The sequence below is a fragment of the Psammomys obesus genome, unplaced genomic scaffold (genome assembly GCF_907164565.1).
Source record: "Psammomys obesus unplaced genomic scaffold, mPsaObe1.curated_primary_1811, whole genome shotgun sequence".
NCBI lineage: Eukaryota > Metazoa > Chordata > Mammalia > Rodentia > Muridae > Psammomys > Psammomys obesus.
The window spans coordinates 5,007,341-5,019,426 of NW_026590859.1; the positions used below are offsets into that span (position 1 = coordinate 5,007,341).

General features: G+C 43.5%; 1 long non-coding RNA gene across 1 annotated transcript in view; it reads left to right on the forward strand.

Moving 5' to 3' along the window:
* The first annotated feature begins 560 nt into the window (after positions 1-560).
* LOC129678384 (uncharacterized) overlaps positions 561-12,086 on the forward strand; it is a 43,730-nt gene continuing 32,204 nt past the window's right edge. Inside the window, exon 1 of the long non-coding RNA XR_008720370.1 lies at positions 561-598. This is a non-coding gene — a long non-coding RNA (uncharacterized LOC129678384). The remainder of the gene's footprint in view (positions 599-12,086) is intronic.

The window sequence follows — 12,086 nt, forward strand, 5'->3', positions numbered from 1 at the left end:
GCATCCAGATGCCAGTGAGATGCCTCCTATCATGTTGGAGAAGGAATGACCTTAGATGTGTGAAGCAGGTTGTCTCACGGGTCTGCAGCTGGGAAGCAGAGGGTAGACAGGAGCAAATCTGGTCTCTAAAACCTCACTGCTTGCTCCCAGAGACCTACTGCTGCAGTGAAACCCCACCTAGAAAAGGCTTCTTAATCTCCCAAGTGTTCAAACACATAAGCCTGTAGGAAAAGTGGGTGCATGTGGGAATTATCTATCCAAGTATTTTCATTAGAGAAAATCTATTCCATTACCATACTAGGAAATACTTGGATAGATAATTCCCACATGCACTTCCCCAGGGGAGGAGAAAGGAAAAATGGGAGGGGAAAACTAAGTTTTTCTCTGCCCTTTTTATTATTATCCATAGGAGAAGGGATATCTATGTTTAATGAAAGGGGAACATTTGGCTTCTGTTTCAACAGCCTTTATCTCAAGCTAGGGCAAAACAGGAGACTCTTGACAGCTCTTTTCTTTCTTTTTTTTTCTAGAAACTATCTATTGTGGAAAACCTGGCCAGCAAAGAAGCAAGCAGCACCTAGAGAGTTGGAGAACTCAAGTATGTTTCACTCTAGTGCCTAGACCAAACTAATGCTCAGCAAAGTATGGCCCTAGCTACATTTTCTTAGTTTTTGTTAGCTGGACAACAGTGTTGAACTCATTCCCCATGTGTCCACTGCAGATAGCACTCACGACAAGAAGGGATTCTACCGGATTAAGGCATGTTGCAGAAGTGGAGCTGGCAAGGTCAAAGCTGTTTTTGTAATGTTTGTTTTAAGAAATAGCTTTCATAACCATCAGCCCTCCCTGGTTACGGGCTGGGAGGCTTCTGCTGAAGCAAGCAAGAATACAGAAGCAGAATCCAGCAGTCCTCTTTATATCATAAGTAAAAATTTTAATTCACATTGTTTTTGCATAATTTTTGTAGCCCTTAGGCAAGAATTTCTATTTGTGTAAGATGGTATATTAGCTATATAAGGTTTATATTAAAAGTAATAAATGTATAACATATGTTTACTTTATGCTTCAACCCAAGCACACAAACATCTGTTTTTCTATCTCTATGGCATAAGAAAGGCAACTCTGCCCTTTCTCACTCATGACATAATGCTCCAGAGCAGACACAGAGTTCCAAAAGTTTGATGTCAATGGCAGGCCTGTCCGTCCCCTCAGAGCCCTCAATAAAGCTCGTAACTTGTTCTGTTTAGGTCAAGTCCATGTTCCCCCTCCTTTCCCACTGTACAGTATTAATGAATGCAATCATCTGAATGTACTTGACAATTTTTCCAAGAAGGAAAAAAGATGGTAAAATTTAGACATCAGCTCTCAGCATGGATTCTTTGTGTATTAGAAAGACAAATACTCACAAGGCTGGATTGTGATCATTGTAACTGGTTACAATAAGCATAGTGAATTGAAAAACATGGAAAGTTCTAATGGCAGAATATGATTCCTCACCATTGTAGAAATGTTGGCGACTGAGAGAGAAAATAACAAAATGAGGTTATAATTAATTAAAATTTTTTTGAGTAAAATGTATTTTAATCCTTTAAAAAATTGCTTTCCTTTTTCTTTTATCTGGTCTCACAGCTTTCCATGCTCACTGTGAAAGAACGCTCAATTTTATTAGAAACTCTTGAGTTCTTGAAGTTACTCTAAGAGTTGTTGAAGTGAATGTCCCAATGCCAGAGTCAGTTTCTCAAAATATTTTGTGAAGAATGCTCTTAAAATTTTTATAGAAGAGAAGAAACTGCCAAGCTCAGGCAGCATTCAAAGATGAGACGGCCCACAAGGAAAGGGAGAGGGAGTAATGAGAATGGGGAAATACAGGCCAGAGCCTCCCCGTTGATGAGGAGGAAGCCATGTCACAATACCAACAAAATACAGTTTCCAAACAAATTTGAAATAGAAATTAATTCGTCTGACTGGTTCACAGTCTTTGATTTATGCAACATGAGGAGTGTGGCTTGCAGAGTCTACACAGTTTGCCAGGAAGAGATGCCATCCTCATTCTTGATTTTAAATTTCTCAAGCCAGCATATCCACCCAGTAGTTTATAGCTGTTTCCTGTTGTGGCCCATAAAGAGACAAGGCCCAGGATTCTTAATGAATGCAGTGATCTGGATGTACCTGACAATTTCATATGATAAACTTAACCACTAGTTTGGTAACACTAAGAAGGTGAAGTGTTTAGATGTCATTGACTCAAGAAGGTGATGATCTTCCTGCATGGAATGATGTCCCAATGAAAGAGGAATCCAAGGAATTCTCTTGGCCCTGTGCCCGCTCCCCTTCCATGGCAGAGGGTGAGCCTCTTTCGATAGTGACTCTGCCAACACCTGCACTTTAATTTTCCAGCTTCCAGAACGATGAGGAATATATTTTCTCTTGTTTTTTGTAAATTACTCAGTGTGTTATTGTAGTTTCACAAATGAACCAAGACACCGATGGTATTTCTAGGGGTTGGTAGTACTCTTTCTTCTGCTGTTAGAAACCACATGAGACAGTTACCTTATAGAGAAAAAGGTTTACTCTGGCTCACAGGTTAGCAGTTCCAGGTCACCTTCATTGGCTTGGGGCCTGACAGTGAGGTAAGATACCCCAGCAGGAACATCAAACATACCTTATGACAGAAGGTAAGGGAGGGAGCAAGGGACAAGGCATGGGCTCACTGCCCCCTCCAAGGCATGCCCAGTGACTGATGACCTGCAATTAATACAGAGGTGTTACCGTTAAAGGTTCTAGTTTCTGGATAGTCAGGGTGTAAAGGGAGAATGAAAGCCACCAGCCTCTTGTCTGGAGAGCTGTCTCTCATAATTGAAAGGTCTGCATTGCCGAGGGAAAGATCTGCATTGCCAAGGGAAACACTTTCGTCTGGTGGTTCTCAGGGTGAATAAAGACTAGATTTTGCCTGGCAGGAAATAACTGTGTCACAGAGGTACACAGTAGGGAAAGGTGCTTATGTGCTCATGCACTGATTTCCAACTCGGTGAATTTCCCTGTTTCGGTGAATAACACTCATACTGAAAATTCTTTAGGCTGATTTCAAAGAGAGAAATGACAAGTGTCATAGGTATGTTCGCAGCCTCCCACCCTGTGTGTGGTGAAGCTTCCTGGAGTTTCTGGTTCACTCTCCTGCCAGAAGCTGATGTTTATATTTTTGCCATTATGGTTTTACATTTTCTGTTTCAACCTTCCATATTTCAGTCTTTCATAAAGGGAACTTTTCTCCTAGGAGCAACTGATGGGGGTGCTCACTGGGAGGGCTGAGGAAGAGAGAAGGAATATTCACTTTGAAAGTCATGACTTTGAATGACGCCTCGTCTCTACACTTTGTGCCCTTTGCTTCCCCATCTTGGGATGAGATGCACACATAAGATGGGGTGAAATTTAAATAAGCATTTTTTTTTCTTCTATAAGGACAATCGCTTTGTGGATTTCTACTAAACACACAAGTACATGCTACTTGAGGCTTCTTAAGAAATAGATGTTGAAACTACCTGAAATACTGAAACTTGAAAATCCATATGTGGCTGTTGGTTTTGCTTAGCAGCTTTTGGATTAGGAAATCCCTGAGAGGTTTCCAGAGATAGCGCCCAAGAGCTCTGACCTAGCAGTCAAATTCAGTGCTCAGAGGATTCCCAGGTGAACAACGTGATGGAGAAGTATTGAGACACGGGGTGGAGCCTTGCTGAAGAAGGAAGGACACCAGGGGTGTGTTTGGGTTGTCTCTTGCCTGGATCTTCTTGTATGCCTCCTCTCTGTTTCCCGGCTACTTTTAATGCAAGCTTCTCAGCCCCACCATGCCCTCCTGCCATGACAGACTGACACCTCAGAAACCATGAGCCAAAGTGACTCTTCCAACCCTTAGGTTGTTTCTGCCAGGTAGTCTGTCTCAGCAACCATGAATAATTAATAAATATTTATGTGTAATTTATATATTCATGTGAACACAGTTTCCGAGTCTTGCCCCATCAATGACTTGAGCTACTATTGTCAGTACAACAGGGTAAAGCCTCATGTTGGCGTCCAGGGTCTTTATTCCTTAGGAAAAAGTTTTGCCAATTGAGAACTCACCTCTCTTATTTTCCAGCTGGGAGTTTGGCTTAATTCTTCATAAGGGCAAACTCATCTTACAAAGAATTTCATCCCACCAAACTTCTACAGTGTAGAACATAGGCCGGTGTTCCTCCAGGTGTGGTCCTATAGCCATTTGTTTTGAATTTATCTAGCAAAATTCTTGCACATTTCTGGAGTCTATCCAAAAACTGATGAAATAAGCCATATGCTAAATGCCCAGGGCCTGCACATGTCTGCACCAGGTTCTCTGAATACATAGTATGGTTTCCAGCTTGGTGTTTTTATTGGATTCTGAGTATGCAAATGAATGAGTCTCTGATCCTTTTGCCTTCTCCTGGGCCCTTTTCCTTCTTTTTGTTTGTTGATTCCAACTCTGACGTGACAGCTTTTGTTTTATTATATTTTATTTTGTTATATTTAGTTATCATCCCTTAGAAGCCTATTTGTTTTCTAATGAGAGACAGAAAGAGAGTGGCTCTTGATGAGAGGAGAGTGGAGGAGGAACTGCAGGAGTAGAAGAGGAAGCCAAAATCAGGATATAGTATGTGAGGAAAAAAATCCATCTTCAATAAGATGGAAAAAGAATATGCTAAAAAGGGATTTTCAGAGATTTGCATGAATGCTCTGGCTGGAGCCCAACTGAGTGAGTTGCTTTTCTCATATCTGTGACCCAATAACCCAGAAAACAATGCCCTAAAGGAAGGGTTAATCTTGGTGCACAAGTTGAGAGTGTAGCTTATCATGCCAGGAAGCTGTGATGGCAGAAGTGGCTCTCTCTGTGGGAGCAGGAGCTTGAGGCTTCAGGACATTGCGTCTACAGCGAGGGGCCAGTGAGAGATGCATGCTGGGACTCATCTTGCTCAGCTCATTTTCCTCTTTTACCTTTCTTAACTTTCTTCAGTTCACAACCTCAGAGGATGGAATAGTACCGCCCACATTCAGTGTGGGTCTTTCTTCCTCAGTTGAGCCCCTGAAGTGCCCTCACAGACTCAGTCAGATGTGTGTCTCCCAGGTGACTCCAAGCCAAGTAGACAATCAAGATCAACCACTATGTCAACTGATCCAGGCCCCTTCTCTTGCTTTTCACTCCAGCTTCAGAGGGGAGGAAAGCTTAAACAGGGGTGGAGTAGAGGAGGGAAGATCAGAAGAAAGAGGCCAAGAGTGTCTGGGGGAGGGATTTTCCCATGCGGCTGAACTGATGGAGAACGGCTCCCATGAGTGTGAGAGACTGCAGCGCTCCTCCAGAGGCAATAAGCTGAGCTTGCGAACAAAATGGCTACTGATGTGGGGACACCAGTCAGTCCCAGTGGCCAGGCAGGTGGACCGAGGAGGGGGCCGAGAGGAGCATCCTTCCCTGAGAAGCAGTGTCTAGCAGATGCCTGAAGGTGACATCATGTCAAGTGTATGTGTTCCATAGTATATTCCACATATATGTGTGCTCTGTGTGTGTGTGTGTGTGTGTGTGTGTGTAAACGACACAGGCCAAAGACCAGGATGAATTTCAACTAGCCAATATTATGTAAGAATCCATGGGTTATATGAACATGCAGGTAGATGAGTAAGAACCAATGTTTCATTGTTCAGAAACAGACTTATATTATTTCAACCACTTAGAAAACTTTTTTAAACAATTCTTATTTTCAAAAATACAAGGAGACAGTGCATGTCATTTGAACATGTAGAATTTCAATGTTGAATACTCATTGAATATTGAAATCATAGCCCAGAAAGTTCACCACTTTTTTGTCTCATATTTCAGTGAGTATAAATATGAAACCAAGCTCTCACTTTTTGAGACTCTCTCGGAGACTTCTATGGTAGGCGTGGAGAGGAGGAAGTCTGTTTTTATCCAGCGAGCCCACGAGGGAGACCAACCCTTAATGTAAATTCCAGGGAGATTCCTGTTTCCCTCCGTTTCAGTTGTCTCATATCTTTGTGGGCAGCGTCAGCTTATCTGCACTGAGTTTGTTCTTTTCTAGACAAGGCACTCAGATGTTTATATCTTGAGGAACAAGCAGTATCTTCAGATTTAATATTTGTTCACTTCTTGATAATCAGATGAAAGCTGGGTTGTTTTGATCATATAATTAAAGCCATCTAAACACTTACCCACTATTATCTGGACAATTTGAGATAATTTACAAAGGCATTGTGTGAAAATCCAAATTTTTCATTACGTGTCTGAAATGTCACATGTGTGGAAAGGCCTGAGAACCTTAAAAAAACAGGCAGTCTGAACTGTGTTGAGGTCTGAGGCTTTTGCTTTTTCCCTGTTATTTTTGTGTAACACTTTAATTAACTGTTTGGATATGAACAAAAGCTTAGGTCTGAAGAGACATGGTGTCTGACGGTTTACAGAACAGCAGGCACGGCAGTTCCTTATGAAGGTGTGACCAGGCTGATTTTTGGTCTGGGCACAGAGGTCAGTTGATTGATGCAGCTGTGAACTGGATCACTTTATTTTGCCGAGAATAGTTTTCTCACTTGTAAATTGGAGGTAATTTTTTTTTTTTTTTATTGCTTACCTGAAAGGGTTTCTATGGGTGTAATTTGAACTTCTCTCTGGGAAACAGGCTCTGTGGCTGGGAGGACTGAGAAGAGGGAAGTCAATGGAGGATTGGAGGATGTATGGGTGGGTGGATGGATGGGCGAATGGATGGATGGAAACCCCACAGGAACAGGGCTCAGGAAACCAAGAGGAGGAGTTATTTGTATAGAGGGTGTGGGTTCAAATTCTTCAGAGCTTTCTGGAGAAAGATCCTGCAGAGTCATGGTCAGCAGGGCCTTGCTGGGTGGGTCCAACCACGTGGGTGTTTGGACATCTGAAACCTCATCTAATCTGTCCTTGGCTTTGGAGAGGGGCTTTGTCAGTGTCTGCTGTCAAACAGATGGGAGCGTTCAGAGGTAGAATGACAGGAAGGAATGGGGAGCCTGGGGGTGGATGTTAAGAAGAAAAAGGAGGAAAGGAATGTTCACAGGAAGAAAATAGATCTCTCTGGAATTCTCATTTTATTTTCTGTAAAGGCTACGGAGAGAGGATAAAGGGTGACAGGAGGCTGAAAGGGCCTGTCAGGGACAGGTCTGACTTAGGCTGTGCTGAGCAGTTAGGTGCAGGGAAGGCTGTGCCCGGGGAGGCTGCAGTGGAGACCCAGTCACGTGTTGATTTGCACAAGCACGAGACACCCGAAGCTGGGAACAGCTCTTGTGAGAGAGAGCAGAGTCACGCGCTAACCAGCAGCTGCTGGAGAGAGGCGGGATCTCGGTGGCTGGGCCTCAGCTGATGTCCCCATTGTCTGCTGCTCCCATGCTGCTCACTTGTGCACACACACATGGACAACCACATACTACACCCCCATGCACACACATACCGCGACACACACACACACACCGCACACACACCCTCATACACACACACACACACCCTCATACACACACCCACATACACACATCGCACACACACACACCGCACACACACACACCCTCATACACACCCCCACATACACACACATACACAAACCCATACCACATACACATATACACATGCACACACATCATACAATACCCCCATACATACCATACATACACAGTGCAACCCCCATATGCACACACTACACACGTATACTAAACACACACAGACACACACACCACCCCCTCCACACCACCACACATATATTTAAGTATAGTTAGCTTCACATATGTGAGAAGACACATGACATTTGCCTCTCTGGCTTACTTCACTTAACATAATGATGTCCAGGTCCACTCCCTGTCCCACAAATGTCATGACCTCACTTTTCTTTACAGCTGCATAGATTCCTTTGTGTAATATGTGGCGCATTTTCTCTATCCCTTCATGTGTTGGACATCTGCAATGCTCCAGTGTCTAAGCTCTTGTGCCGAGAGCATCAATCATCAGGGATGAGCAAGCATGTCTGTGCTGTGCCGTCTGTCTGTGTCTTCCTGTATCTGTAAACACGGGTCTCAAGATGGAGAGACAACCTCTTACTCACAGAGAAGCTTACATCTATTTTTCGAGCTCAGGTTTTGCACATCCAGTTAGATGTGGCCGTACAAGCAAGAGCATGAACAACAGGGAAGGAAAGTAGAGACACTTGGGATGCTTCTCTGGGTCCTCTGGAGGGAAGACAGAGGAGAGGAGGACAGAGGAGGAAGTGCAAGCAGATCCTCTCTAGGAAGAGGTCAGAATGCTCATTGCTAGGCACCCGCAGGTGTAAGTGGCTCTGGGGAGATGAACTGTTTGAATCCCAGCAGCTTCCATCCTTTGGGCTGCTCTTCACCTAGACTGGAACTCGGGAACGAGAAAGCCCTTAGTGCAGATGCGTGAAAACGCTCACCAGCCCGTGTTCTCTGTTACATTCCAGCCCACTCCAGCCTCATACTTTCTCCCATTTTCCGTGGTGAAAGATGAGACCAGCTATAAATTAACCAAGATTAATGGATGTTTAGGGATAGCACAGACTGATTCATAACTGGTTCTGGATGTGGCCCCTCTCAGACTTCACAGACGCTGAAGCAGCCCTTCCCTTGATGCTTTCAGATGATCCTGCTGTCCTCTGCAGAGATCCAAGGCCTCTCTTCACCCCTTCCAGATGGCCTTGGAGCAGGCTCCGTGCGTGTATGACAATGGCAGTATCTGTGCAAGGAACGTGAACTAGAACAATGGACCAACAGAGAGCCAGGCCCCAGTCCCAGCTGGATGTGCAAAGCCCCTCACACTGGGGTTCACCCATACTATAGCAAAAGAAAAGGTTCTGGGATGATTTTTCTTGTTGAAGGAAATAAACTTTTAATAAAAAGAATAAGTACTATGTGAAACAGTAAAAAGTATATTGAGTATATAGATGTGTAGGATAGAAAATATTCTATATTTTGTGATTATTTACTGACAGTTCTGTCTCAATATTAGACCCTATTTCCTGGCACACTGTGTGGGCTCATTACATGTCGTTTGAAAAATGTAATTTGAGATTCAGGGAACATGTTGGCTCTCTGTGTCTAAGTCTTTGTGATAAAAATCAATACAATTTAATGTTTTTCTACTGCCTTCATTTTCAATTTTTTAATATTTTGAATTATGTTGAATATTTGAATTATATTGAAACTAGGATGAAAATAATCAGGGTTGTAGAAAAATATTGGAAAAGAAAACAACAACAAAAAAATTCAGGGAACAGTAGAATTGTAAAGATTTATGTTTTTTCCAAAATAAGAAAGGCTTGGTGAATTTCAGAATGTTAACATAGTCCAAGGAAGGCCTTTTACACTGTGTGCCAGCTCTTGTGGTCTTAAATTACTATTCACCATTACTAATCAAGATGATCTTTACTTATGGAATAAATTGATAAGAATTCTGAACACCATCACGTTTAAATTCCCATTCTTCATGCAATTGCCCTGTCAGGTATCTTGCTTCCATGATAAAACATGGGGCAGTGGTAACAAGCTTATTTAAAAGTGGATTATTTAAAAGACAAAACAAAACATAAAAAAGAGCCATCAAGGTGGCTTGGTCCTTAAAGGCACTTGCTTGCAAGCCTCCCAGCTTGAGTGTGACTCCCTAGAAGCTATAACAGTTTCTCATAGCATATCTACATATCCATTCATGCAAAGATAATGATAAAGAAAAGCTGTGGGAAGATCCTGCTGTAAGGTTGCAGCCCTGCCATGTCCAAACAGCTCTCCTAAGCTCAGCACATAATGGAGGATGCCCTTTCTCAGCAGAGGGCTTCCTTTTCTGTGCCTGAATTCATCTGGAGAGCGCCTCTGGGCATGACCTCCACCTTATTCAAAATGCAGGTTCAACTTCTGTTCACCTGAAAAGAACCTGGAATTCGTGGAAGGCAAGCAAAGCATTCCTGGCACCTCAGGCCCCAGCCAATAGTGTACACCTACCCTGAGAACCCTCCACCCCTCCCCAAAACTATATAGCCTTGGTTCACCCCAAATAAAGTTTAGCAGCCTCACTGAAGCTGGTCCTGGAAAGTCATTCCCTTGCTCACAACCTTTTAAACCTTCCCTCACCCCCATCCCCGTTCCACTGACTCTGGAGGACTGGTGGCTGACAACCCCCAGGGAGATTTTAAAAATTAGAAAGAAAACAGGATCATATTTGGAGCAAGACTTGAATGTGAGTGGTGTTTGTTAGTGTAATCACCCACCGTAATGCACTCAGCACCCCCCCCAAAGGCCATAGATAAAGGCCTCCTTTTCCCACAGCCGCCTGAAGGTAGAATCCAGCAGGTTTCCCACACTCTCCTCCAGCAGCCTTCTTGTCCTAGTTTGTATGAGGAGAAGTTGAGGTACATGTGGGGGTCAGAGAGAGACTTTCTGCTTTTAGCAGAGGTGGTGATTCCTGTGAATTGGGCTCTTGAGTACAGTAGTGTGGACAGCTGTGCTTGTGGCTGACGTCAAATGAAGCAGTTGCTAATCTGATGATGGTGCAATGCTCTGTCTCTGAGGACAGCTTCTCCTTAGGCACGCTTGACCTGGAGCTTCTACAAGATAATTGCATCCATATATCATCCAATGCATGTCTATTGTTCCAACTCTGATTTTCTTTTGAACAAGGTAGAACATTTTATTTCCTGTCGTTTTGATAGTATCCTGTGTGTGTGTTGGTCTTCATGTTACCTGAGCTTTTTGTGGTTGTGTTCCCAAGAGGACATTCTTGAACTTGTGCATGCTTACACACACTTCTCCACAAACAGTGACACAGAAAGGTAGGGCTCTTCGCCCTTACAGAAAGCAAGCAACACCTCACCAGCTAAGGCTCCAGATGTAGTTGCATGCAGGAGGTCCCGCACCTTTGAACAGAGGTAGGCATTTTCTAGAAAAGGTAGGTAGGGGCATGTTGCCTCAAAGGTCGACTTCGTTCCCTATGTGTCAGGAAACAGAAGAACTTCCGTTTTGAAATATCAGTTTCTGGATGTCACATTGAAAGCCAAACAGTGCAGGCCGAGCGGTGCTTACAGAGTGTGATATGGAAAGAAAGACAAACTGATCTTGAGGAGCTTGTTAGTGCACGGGCTATTCATCTGGCTGCCTTCAGGGTCCCGGCAAGGTCTTACGTTATCACCGGCTGCCACCGTCAAGTGTGCCAGGTGTGTGGGGGATAAAAGCACTCGCCTGCCACCCTAGCTCTCTGTCTTTCTGTGTTACAACTTCCCTCTGTCCCCATGTTCTCTCTCTCTGTTTTTCTCTGTCCTCATAGCTCTGTGCCTGTCTGTCTGTCTGCCTGCCTACGTGTGCAGTCGTCCACCACTATAATTTATAATATAATAGAATTTATAATACAATATAATAATTTATTATACAAAATTATTTTGTCTATTTTGTTGAAGGCTAAGTCCTCAACAGTTAAGGCAGTATCTGTTTTGAAACAAACTTTTAATAATTATTTGTTGAGTGGATAAATAGATAAATAAATAAATAGGCAAGGCTTACAAAAAACATGAACTTCATTAAAGATATAAGATTCCACCTGAAAGCTGAGCAAATTTACACACTTACCTAGGACCTCTATCACCGTGTGAGAGAGAGAAGGAGAAGACAGGTGTGGTGACAAAGACACTCGCTGTCACTCCCAGATCTACCTACCACTTGGTTATAAGTAAGAGTGAGTGGACAAGGTTGTGGACATAATTCAGCTGGTAGAGTGCTTAGCATGCAAGTGTGAGGATGAGTTTGGCCCCCAGAACGCACTTGAGGGATCTGGGTATGGTGGACACACCTGTAATTCCAGGGCTAAGGAGGGAGAGTCAGGAGGGCCTCTGAGCTTGCTCACTAGCCAGCCTAGCCCACTTGGTGAGTTTTAGGCAATGACAGAGCCTGTGTCTAAAAAGAAAGTTAAGAGCAGTAGAAGAAGAAAGCTAATGTTGGCTTCTGGCCTCGACACACACACACACACACACACACACACACACACACACACACACACACACACACAC